This window comes from Austrofundulus limnaeus, unplaced genomic scaffold (genome assembly GCF_001266775.1).
Source record: "Austrofundulus limnaeus strain Quisiro unplaced genomic scaffold, Austrofundulus_limnaeus-1.0 Scaffold278, whole genome shotgun sequence".
NCBI classification, from domain to species: domain Eukaryota; kingdom Metazoa; phylum Chordata; class Actinopteri; order Cyprinodontiformes; family Rivulidae; genus Austrofundulus; species Austrofundulus limnaeus.
In genome coordinates, this window is record NW_013952680.1 from 179435 (window position 1) to 190063 (window position 10629).

Here is a 10629-nt window from a genome sequence, read left to right on the forward strand (position 1 = left end):
TCTCTCTCTCTCTCTCTCTCTCTCTCTCTCTCTCTCTCTCTCTCATTTCTGGACATTTATGGTTTGATTTCTTTGTATGTATGGATCACTTGGGTTGTTACCGACATCTGGTGAAAATTTCACGTCATTAGCACCTCTAGTAATATATTTACTGAGAAAAATGGTGACGTGTTCAAAACTTATTTTACCTGCTGTATTTGACCAAAGAAAAACCGGAGCAGGACTACAGAGAGATAAATATGTTTTAGATTGTCATTTATGTGACAGGACACGACCCACAGGAGGCACGACATTAACAGCAATCGTCAATTCATTCCTTGGCTTTAGCAGGTCTGACGCTGCTAAAAATGACAGATTTTTTTTTTCTGGATCTCTAAGAGCAGGACTTCAATCTCCGAACTCGTAAATTTCTTCTTTTTTACTTTGAGATGTCACTTATAAATGGACACTTTCTGGTGTGTGGGGAAGGAAACGTAGCCTTATATGGTGTTTTTGGGGTGGTAGATTATGCTAATCACTAGGGATGTCTTGATCAGATACTCAGTTTCAGTATCGGTGGCAGATATGGCCATTTTTTGAAAATCGGGTAGAATCTTATTTAGTCATGTGATCGGGCCGATCCAGTTTTCAGCATCATCATGCTTTACAACTGCCGTTAAGAAGTCCAGACGCACACAAGTATGCAACCATGTCCACAGTGTGGGAACACTTTTCAATGGACAACAATGATACTGAAACTGCATCTTGCAAAATCTGCAAACTGGATGTTTCTGGTGGTGGGAACAGCAGGGCTCGCTTTAACACTACCAACCTTGTCACTTGGAAAGAAATAAAGCTATTGGATCAGTATCGGAAAGACTAATCATTAAAAAAATCGGATTGTATCGGGAGCCAAAAAATCTGGATCGGGACATCCCTACTAATCACCTCTCCCGGTACAGGAGCACCTGATACACATTCATCAGTTTACGCAGCTCATTTACACACTTTTCCTGAAGATATAATAGTTTGTTGAATCTGACGTGACATGTTCGTACGAACCCTTCATACGAACAAAAGTAAGAGAAATTTAGGATAAGAATACAAACATGTTCTTGCATGAGGCCCAATGTCTTAAAAGGATCCATGATTAGTTGTAACATTAGACTTTTTATGATAAACATATACTTTAACTGTAAAATAAAGACTGTAAAAATACTGTAGGGTGTTCAGCTTTTATAATTTTTAAACTAAAATTTTAAAAATATATTACACGGACGGGGCCATTTTATTTACACGCAAAGCATTCTGGGTAAATGATGACATCAACTGGGTCATCGGTGCGAGGCTGCTAGCGAGCTACATCCACCCTGAAGGTTAATCTTGGACAATATCTGATGATTGGCTGATTTAAATGAAACCAGAGAGCGTTGACAGAGAGGAGAAGGTAGAAATGACTCAGCCTGGAACTGAAAATATGGATGGAGAACAACAGAGCTGCTTCATGGAAGAAGAACCTCAGCTTAGTCTGTTAGCTTTAGCGTTAGCCCCGATGCTGTCACCATATACAGTTTATGTATTAGCTCAGCGCTACACATTCTCCTCTCATCACTGAGGTCCTCCATCCACATGACAGAGAGGGGAACACAAAAATGACAGTCTGCAACTGAAAATGTGGATGGAGGACCTCAGTTTAGCTTGTTTGTCGCGCCAGCGCCGAGCTAATACATATAAGGCAATATAGCGTCGGTGCTACCCCAAAGGCTAACAGGCTAAGCTGAGGTTCTTCTTCCATGAAGCAGCTCTGTTGTCCTCCATCCATATTTTCAGTTGCAGGCGGAGTTATTTCTACCTTCTCCTCTCTGTCAACGCTCTCTGGTTTCATTTAAAATAGAGTTGGGCGATATGATCAAAATTTTATATCACAATATTTTCAACATTTTCACCGGTTTCACGGTATTTGACGGTATTTTTCTTTTCATCACAGCTCAGCTGATAATAAAATGTACAAACCCTGCTTATTGACTTTTTTTCTTTTACTGTACCTCTGTCTGTGTCTCTGTTTCCCTCCTCTGTGTCTGTTCTTCTCCGACTGGTGGTTGGAGACAGTAGTCATGCATTTTGGTCCAGTCGTGAAGGAGGAGGGTTAAGAAAAGATTATGATCGGGTTTATTGTTTTATGTTATTATTAAAGCTTATCAGCACGACTCACCCTGCACACCAGTCAATTCCAACTCCACTACGAACTACTTCCTGCGGGCTTTTCACAAYAGAACCACGTTAAGTCTCCATCAGCATAACGTCTCCATATTAACTAACCGCGTTAAATCTAACTGTGCACGTCACTGAAGAGGTGTTTACTACATTCAGGGACGCCGAAAACGGGATGTTTTTTTAAACATCAGTCAATATAATCAGCGGAATCGCCACCCGCGGCTGCAACTAGCTGCTCCAAACATTAGCATGCTAACGTTCATAGCGATGCAGCAAGGAAAAATGTCCCCCGGGAAACAACAGTTCACTGGCGGCCGCGACGAAACGTTCCGCTATTTAAACCGGAATGTCCGGTATTCAAAAAATTCATTTCATAACAAAAATGAAAACCGGTATTCGGTACAAAACGGTATACCGCCGAGCACTAATGTAAAAGAGCCGATCATCAGATATTGTCCAAGATTAACCTTCAGGGTGGATATAGCTCGCTAGCAGCCTCACACCGATGACCTAGTTGATGTCATCATTTACCCAGAATGCTTTGCATGTAAATAAAATGGCTCCATCCGTGTTAACATATTTTAAAAAATTTACAAAACTATACAGCCTACAGTATTTTTAAAGTCTTTATTTTACAGTTAAAATATATGTTTATCAAAAAAATTTTCATGTTACAACTAATCGTGGATCCCTTTAAGATATATTAAATGTGAAGAGTTCAAACGTTCTGAAGATAGTTCTAACAACATTTTCCATCCTGACTGGCATCAAGAACTTTCTAAGTAAAGTTGGATGAAATGAACCGTACCAAAGCACTCCTAAGACCATCCCCACCCTACCTGTGATGGTCTCAGCATCCCTGCACTGAGGCGGCTCCAGGTGTGCGTCGAGCCGGCTACATTCGCCCTCGCTCACATACTGCTCTTCTTTGCTGAGACGCTGACTGGGCTCGGGGTCCGGATCCAGGTCTGGGGCCGGGGGAGGCGACGAGGCGGCGGAGGCCAGCTTGGCTCACTGGTGGAGATGAGCGGAGGCCATGGGCCGCTGGAGCTCCACTGGGTCAGCAGGTCCACGGCACGGGAGAGAGACAGGAGGTGAGGAATCCTGAGGACAGAGGAGACGGGAGGGCGAGAGGAGCAGAAGCAGATCAATGCGTCTCTGGCTTTTCATCCACTCAGAGTGTTTAACTTCAAGCGGAGCTGCTGACTCTGCAGTGTGCTGCATAAATCACCGCCAGCTTCCTCCACTTCTCTGCTGTCGGGACAGCGGAGACCAGCCGGGGGACGGAAACACAGCACAATATAAGGAGAGTGTTTGACAAATTTAAAAAGGACAAACGTCCCCTTTCTGGGTCTGCAGTAATCTGAGGCGGCCTCACACAGCACCACACGGATGTGCTCACACATGGTGACCTTGCAGTTCTGCAGGAATCGTGTGGCGTGGCTGCAGACGTGCAGCAGGGTGAAAACACACTGCAGGTCCACACAGTGACGTCACCGGTGTGCCACATCCAACAGCAACAAAAGTGTACAGATGTGTTTGCTGGAGATATTTTTAGTCACGATGAGACTTTCACATGAACAAGGATATATTTAAAGGCCTAGAACTCTTTAGATTCACTTCCACCCACCATCTTTAATACCACCTTTAAAACTAAGAACATCTAATGAGGATGGATGGAGTCAAAGCTGTTTTGAGAATCTAAGCAATATTGCAAAATCCCAAACTCAGAATATGTGTTTTAATCACTCTCAGCTACTACCACGCCAAATTTCAGCTCAATATCTGTAAAACTGATCAACTTTAAGCCATTTTTAAGTTTCCTGAAGACATTTGGCCATAGCTGCCATCTTGAACTGGTTTAGTTCTGGCAGTTAATCAGTTGTTGAGGCCCATCTGATGATTATTTTCTGAAGGTTTCATTAGAATCCTTCCAGTAGTTTATGAGATATTTTGCTAACAGACAAACAGTTGACAGCAACAGTTATTTGCAAAATTTTACATAAAGATCTTAAGCGAGCTCTTAGCGCTCAAAGAATGTGATGGGGGTGACTTTCTTCTACTATCAAGCCAAATTTGAGCTCAATCTCTGCAAAGATACCTGAGTTAGAGTCATTTAGGTGCTTTTTAGTTTGGATTAGCTGTGGTGGCCATCTTTAATCTAGTTGCCTCCAAAATGTAATCAGTTGTAGAAATAAATGTACTGATCACTTTCTCAGGGTTTGTTTAAAATCCATTCAAGTGGATTATGAGATATTTTGCTAACAGACAAACACATAACTGTTGCAGCTGTAGTTGCATCCAGTAAATGAGATAAATTACCACAGCCACAATTCAGAGACAAAGGTTTTGAAGGAACCCAGAGCACTCTGAGAAAACAGTTAACACCCAGAAAGACTGGGAGATGAACCTGTGACATTGAGTGGCACCAGCTGTACCACTGCACCACTGTGCGTCTCTGTAATTCATGCTACTAAATTACAGAAAACCAAAATATTTTTCCCAGCTATTTCAAGCCTGCATATGTGAAACAATCATAAGTCTCCATGGGTCAGGGTAATTTAAAGTTTGTTTGTTTTTAAACAATGTCCTGATGCATCTCAGTAATCCAGGTAAAAAATCAAAAAGAAAAATAATTGTATAGGTCTTCTGGACGGGTTCTTCTCTAATGAAACATTTCGTCTCTTCTCCAAGAGATGGCCAGAACTCTGCAGTTTTCACTCATTTACAGGCCAGCGGTCACTCTTTCAGAGATGAGGATGTCTCATTCTTGATAGAGAGGAACGTTGGTTTGAGAGAAGAGTAAAAGAAGCCATTTTTGTGAAGAAAGACCGTCCATCATTAAACAGAGGTGGAGGCCTCCGTTTTCAGTTGTCCCCCTCCTACAGYGCKGYYATTGSCAGTATCACTCCACCCCCTGTTAACAATARGTGTTAATTAGGTGTCAACCATAGCCATGTGATGTGAGTATCAGTCACATGGAGGCTGGGCTTAAAAGCCTGAATTTTGCCTGAAACTCTCAGACTGAAGAAGTCTCTTGGAGAAGAGACGAAACGTTTCATTAGAGAAGAACCCGTCCAGAAGACCTATACTATTTATTTCTTTTGTAAACAATGTTTGATATCTAAAGAATTTAGATTTTAAAAAAGGCTAATAAAATAAAAACTAATAAAAACTAAAACACTCCAACTGTGAGGCCATGTGTAAATATTACTAGATGCGCTAAACATACTTGCTTCTGAACAACTGAGCCTTTCAGGGATGCTCCCTTTACACCCAATTAACCTGTTAACTTGTGGAATTCTCCAAACAGGTGTTTTTAAACATTCCTCTGCTTTTGTTGCCCTATGGAAGTAAATTACAAACGAGTCAATATTTGCACAAAACCAATAAAGTTGATCTGTTTGAACATTAAATAGGTTGAAAAGGATTTTCAAACCATCATATTTTGTTTTTGTTTTACACATCTCAGCTTCATTGGAATTGGGGGTTTGTAGCTTCAGACTGTAAATGGGTCAGGGTTCATTCATGCGTGCCATGTGGCAAAACAAACTGTCATTGAAATGGTGTCTGAGGGGCGTGGCTTCACCTCCATCCGCAGGTCACGTCACCAATCAAAACGAGTTCTCCTCGTTGTTTGTGACCTGCAGCGGCGCGATAAGGGATCAGCTGACCTTTTGGTCGCCATTAAAAAAAAACAAAAAAAAACAGCGATGGCAGAAGAATCAGTTGTACTCACCCTCACACAGATGCTGGGTGAGAAAGATGAGCAGGTGGAGTCTCCTGAGGCAGGCTGGGCCCAGATCCGGACCGTGCGTTCGTCTGTCTGCCGTTCTCCCAGCTCCGGATCACCGAGGACGCCTCGGACCAGTTTCTGAGCTCTCTCCTGACCTGGTCCACTCCTCCGTCCCTTCATCCATCACCCACCCTGTCTCTCCTCACTCACAGGAAGCCTCTCCCACCAGAGTCGGAGCGACAAGCCGCGCGGAGGTAGAACAAAGCGAGACTTCCGGGCGCTTCCTTCAAAATAAAAGCTTCGCGCACAAAAACAATCAAGAAAACACAACAAAAAGTGTGTTTTTATATTAAATATTTATCCACATAACATCCTGTTACAATTTCTTCAAAAATCATACCACTGTTTCACCGTTATTTGCTTTATTCGTTCGAATTATTTTTATTGTGAAACTTAAAGTCCAGCCTTTATTTGTCTTATTTGTTCTGGGTAATTTGTCATGATGAGACAGTTCATCTCATTACTGCCGCCCAGACATCTGGACCCAGCCCGTTCAGTGACGTCACATGGACCTAGAATAGTTAGGGGTTGAGCTAAGTGGATCATATGTGTTGTTGAATGATAAATAAATAAACAGGAGTTACAGGATGTCCTATTGTAAAAACAATAAAGGTTTATGCACATATTAAATATTAAAAATAGCCCATCTATAGCTGTTTTTTTTGTCTAGAATAGAAGACAAAATATCCACATCAGAACAAGTGAAGTAGAAAATATTTCTGTTCTTTTAATGATACATCATGAAAATACTTGTAAACGTTTCAACATTGACTGAGTTTTGTTTCAAATAAATAGTTCTTATTTTTTTAAATATTTCTTACGTTTTATTCTGTTGCTTTGGCTTTTAAATTTTTATATTTCTTTTTGAGAACAATGTGACAGCTTTTTCTCATAAGAATGCTATTAACAAATCAAGATGTGAAGTTTATTGTGAAAAACAAAATTGAATAACTAAACACAAAACATGAATAAATAAAAACCAACAAACCCTAAATATGTCTGGTTCTGTCCAAGCTTGTGAAGCTTTAAATGCCCTCTGTTGGTTCTGCTTCCGGCTCCATCCTCACCTGCCTTTCATCTGTAATCAGCTCACCTGTTTTCACTCAGTCATCACCTGAAGATCACCTGGTCTACATCCACTCACAGGAAAAGGTTGAACAAAATGCAGCCAATACGCTAAAAAAAAATCATTAATCTTTGAACATTTCATTTCATTCATTTCATTAAAACAAAACAAAAAAATTATATATAATAAAAAAGAAAAATTAGAAAAACAAAATATGTGTATCAAAATCACAAATAAAATGAAAGGTAGAGAGAAGAAAAATCTTATATCTGCTCCTTTTCTCGCAAGAATACATTCATACAACAAAAAATTTATATTATTAACAAAACAAAAGACAAGAACATCTAATCCCTCTACAATAACAGTTAATATAAGTGCATTTTATACTGTTTCATATTTTTTAACAATCAAACCTTTATCATTTTCTTAAATGATCCTGCATTTTTAACACCACTCTTCAAATCATTCCACAGTCTTATTCCTTGAATTATATATTATATATATATTTTTACCTGATGTGAGTTGGAGAAATGACAACACATGATTCAGTGTTTTATTATAGATTATTTTGACTGGATCAACATGTTGTGGGGGTCATAACCGGCCTAACCCCCCCTGCAAGATGACTTAGAGGCCTGCAGGAAAACAATCTGTTTACCTGCAGGATGAATCATTTAAAACCATTTTCATNATTCATTTCATTAAAACAAAACAAAAAAATTATATACAATAAAAAAGAAAAAAATATAAAAAAGAAAAATTAGAAAAATGTGTATCAAAATCACAAATGAAATGAAAGGTAGCAGAGAGCACACATTTAAGAAGTTCAAATAAAGAAATTAAAATTTATTCAAACAAAACTCTGTTCTGGCGATGATGATGATGATGATGATGATGATGATGATGATGATGATGATGATGATGATGATGAGTTTCCTCGAGCTCAGACAGCAGAGGGCAGCAAAATAAAATAAAATGATGCCTTTTCGTGAGTTTTCCTCCACATTTCTGTTTACAACTGCGACTCAGGTTTAGACACGTGCATTTTGTTTTCTAGAATATTTTATATCCTTATTATTTGAATTTGGATCTGGACATCACACCTGGATGAAGGAGAGGGGTCTTCCGGAGCAGGGGACCAAGGGAAGAAGAGATCCGATTGGGATTAATCCGAATTATTCCAGGCCTGCTCAGTGTCTCCATGGCAAAAGAAGAATCGCCTGGTTTGCACCCAGAATAACGCTGCGCAAAGACGCGTCATTTTGGTGCCAACTGCTGCGCGCCCCTCTCCTCTCCAAGAGACAACCATCACAGTTTGGAGTCCTGCTGACAAAATGAATTTTGACCAAATCCTCGCAGCCATCGGAGGTTTTGGGAGATACCAGAAGATTCTGTACATCTGGATCTGCTTGCCTCAGATCCTTCTCGCCTTCCACATGATGGTCAGCGTCTTCAGCGGGGCCACGCCGCCACATCGATGCCAGGAGGGCCCCGGGAATCAGACGCGGGTCCCCGGAGGAGCGATCCCCCTGAACCTGAGCTTCCCGCCGGACTCCTCCTGCTTCTCCTTGGAGAACCGGACCGAGCGCATCCCGTGCGCCCGCGGCTGGCTCTACAGCTCCGAGGTCTTCCAGAGCACCACTGTCACCGAGGTACAACAGACTGAGACCGGAACAAGCTCATTATGAATACATTTAATCTGCTGCATCATAGAAACCAAAATTAAAACCAGGGATTATTGAAGGGATGCATGTGCCACCCCCCCCCCCCCCCCCCAGGCATTTTACAAGAGAAAAGTTGACTGAATGACACATGATGTTTGAGTCTGGTTGATTTTTAAAAGTTAATCACTTGCAAATGTTCATCTGGTGATACTTTATGAATTTCATCTAAATCTGTCCAGTGGTTAATTGGATATTTTACATTTGAACAGACTTGACCAATGAATGCTTTTTAAATCTGTAGTTCTCTGAACGTGTTGATGCTCACTGCCACACCAAATCTTTGCTCAGTATAAATTGTAGACATTTTTTGTGTTTGACATTCAGTTATTATTCAAACAAGGAGGAACATGATCTGTGCTTTGCCCAAAGCATCAACGTGTTAAGACTGATGAAGCAGTTATTTTATTAATAGTTTTGTCTTTTAAAAAAAGATTTGCAGTTGTTTTTGTCTCCATGAATGTCTGTTACAAATGTTTCGCACATTTTTTTCTTGTATTCACCAGTTCACAACAAAAGTCGTCTCGTATCTGCGCACAAAAACGTTCACAAAAATGACAGTTAGTAAAAAAAAATTCTGTCCAAGGAAGCATCAGATTGTGCTGAATCTTCACTTATCAAAGCACAGAGGGGACTGTGGGGAGGAAGAACTCTTTTTACATGAAGAAACCTCCTGTGAGACCAGAACTAGGCTCAGGATGAGTGGCCTTCTGCCTCGACTGGTTAGGATCAGCGGGGACAGGAAAGGGACAGACACATGGCTTATTAACGAGTGGTTTAGTTTCTGTGGTCCAGATGTGGCTCAGGAAACCCAAACCAACTCTAACTATAGGTTTTATCATGAAGGAAAGTCAGTCTTAATACAGAGTGTCTGCCACAAACAAGTCCAGATAACTTAAAGCTCTGCCTCCTGCTCTACTTTTACTTCAGGATTTGGGTTTTTTACAAGTTGTTTTGTCTTTATGTTTTATCATTAGAGTTATTTATGAGTTATTCTTGCATAAACCTGTAGCTTCTATCAGTTTCCCCGGGGTTCCTCCTTGAGATCATTTCACTGCTTCTCAGCTCCTCACTCAGCCAGCCTGCCCTGCCCACTTTCACCTGTTCTTGGTCTGCATTCAGCCCAGGTGTCTCCACTTCCTCATCAACCCAGCCTTACTTATTCAGTCAGTTTGCCTTCACGCACCATCGGCGCATTATTGGTTGATTCATCTCAGTCGTGTTCTACTTGTGCTCTTCCTTGTGTCATCTTTGGCTGCATTGTCTCTGTTTTTGTTCTCCCTTAAATTATTTAAAAAATTGTTGCTTATTTGTTCTTTTTCATGTCTGGGTCTGAAACCTGTAACAATGAGAAGGAAGAGGAAACAAGTAAACCTGCTGTAAGAGTGAATTACTGTGTTAGGAAGGAAAACAATTAGATAAGATCTTTAATATAAGATGGATCGTTTGGTTTGTTAGAAGATCTCTCCTTCTAACAGCATTTTGGATTGACTGAAGTAGTTTTTTGACAGATAATAAAGAATTACAGTTTTTAAATTACTTTGTTGAAAACTGCAATCAAGTTTTCTCCTGTTTGGTTGGTTTGTAGCTACTTTTTTTGCAGTATCTAGGAAATGCTGTTTTGGATGTTTTGTTTTGGGAACATTTCGTTCTGTTCTATAAGTCATGTTCCTATCTTGCGTTTGGCAAAACTAAAATGATACAGTACTGTGAAAAAGTAATAAACCGTCCTGAATTACTTGAGATTTTCATTACAAGAAGCAAAATTTTATCATTCTTCAGGGACGTCTTAACAGTTTCATCTGAGGTTTATTTTGTTTATTCACTCATTTTCTCACATATTGTACATTATC

General features: G+C 40.4%; 1 long non-coding RNA gene and 1 pseudogene across 1 annotated transcript; one reads left to right on the plus strand and one right to left on the minus strand.

Moving 5' to 3' along the window:
* Positions 1–2886: 2886 nt before the first annotated feature.
* On the minus strand, positions 2887–7174 carry LOC106526498 (uncharacterized). The gene is made up of 3 exons (XR_001311259.1): positions 6978–7174; positions 5933–6227; positions 2887–3297 (listed from the first exon to the last, which is right to left on the minus strand). It is a non-coding gene; the product is annotated as an uncharacterized LOC106526498 (long non-coding RNA).
* Positions 7175–7928: 754 nt separating this feature from the next.
* LOC106526481 (solute carrier family 22 member 13-like) overlaps positions 7929–10629 on the plus strand; it is a 12903-nt pseudogene continuing 10202 nt past the window's right edge.